The sequence below is a fragment of the Marmota marmota genome, unplaced genomic scaffold (genome assembly GCF_001458135.2).
Source record: "Marmota marmota marmota unplaced genomic scaffold, marMar, whole genome shotgun sequence".
Taxonomy (NCBI): domain Eukaryota; kingdom Metazoa; phylum Chordata; class Mammalia; order Rodentia; family Sciuridae; genus Marmota; species Marmota marmota.
The window spans coordinates 27,855,664-27,856,772 of NW_025999949.1; the positions used below are offsets into that span (position 1 = coordinate 27,855,664).

The 1,109-nt window shown below is 46.7% G+C and overlaps 1 protein-coding gene across 2 annotated transcripts in view; it reads right to left on the bottom strand.

The window, feature by feature from the left end:
• Adcy8 (adenylate cyclase 8) overlaps positions 1 to 873 on the bottom strand; it is a 221,257-nt gene extending 220,384 nt beyond the window's left edge. For both annotated transcript variants that reach the window (XM_015486609.2, XM_015486608.2), the window contains exon 1: positions 1 to 873. This exon is cut by the window's left edge and continues 3,067 nt beyond it. The gene's annotated coding sequence lies outside the window, so the exon portion shown is untranslated.
• Positions 874 to 1,109: the final 236 nt, after the last annotated feature.

Here is a 1,109-nt window from a genome sequence, read left to right on the forward strand (position 1 = left end):
GGTGGAGCCCGGGCCTAGAACACAGTCAGCTGATGGCCAATGACGTCAGGCCCTGGGCGCTTTCGCGGCGCCCAGTGGCGTCCCATGAAAGCCCAAATGACCGCCTCGCCTGGCAGCCCCCAGTTCCCCTGAGCGAGCGATTTCCCTGTTCTGAAAAGAAACTCCTGTCTCCCCGTTGCCCTGAGAAAGAATAGCTCCTGAAGCGGATGCCCCTTTCCTCAACCACACACCACCATCTCCTGGGTTATTCGCATGGCCATGTCCCAGAAACACAAGGTTTAACTCTTTGCTTGTTAACACCCCCCCCCCCCAAGGCACATGGATCACCTGTCTTACACAGAGAATCCCAGAATGAAGAGGAAGGAGTCTTCTAACGTTTGTTTCCACCCTTAACCAGCAGATTTTTGGAATTTGTTACACACCCTGAAAAATATACCTTCCAATCCACCCCTTGAGAGTTGTATCCTACCATTCCTCAAGAAAGAGAACAAAATTAAACTCTCAATTTTCAAGAGAAAGAGGGTCGATTCTATTTTTAACTCAGATTGTAGAATTAAAGTAACTGTAAAGAATTTCCACACTAGCTATCTTACCCAATGGGACTGAAAGTTAAGTGCGAATCACCTCAAACAACTGTTTTGCAGTTGTCTAGGCCTTAATAAAATAATCAAGTCGAGGAATAAGAGGAAAATTGCTTGCTTCTTCCTTCGAATTCCTTGCACTCCTCCCACCAGTCCTACTGGAACTCTCGAGTGGGTAACAAGTATCTTGATTTGAGAAGGGAGCTCAGACCTGGCAGAGAGTTGGAAGAATGGGGGCATTGCCCCAAGTCATCTGGGCTAATTACCATATTAGCAAACTTGGCAGTGGGATACATCTCTTCAATTTCTCAATTCTTTCTCGTTGGGGGCCTAAGACTCTGCCTGTTGAATGCAGATGGAATTTTTCTACAAAAATCTTTCTTCAGTCTGGACATATCCCAGGGTGATTTATTCAGCAGCAAAAGGAGGCAGGCCTTTGGAGGGGGAGATTGGACCCAATCAGATAAAAAGACTCTGCTGGGGCTAATGAATGAGCACAGCACACTGCAGGAAGAACTCCAAGAATTT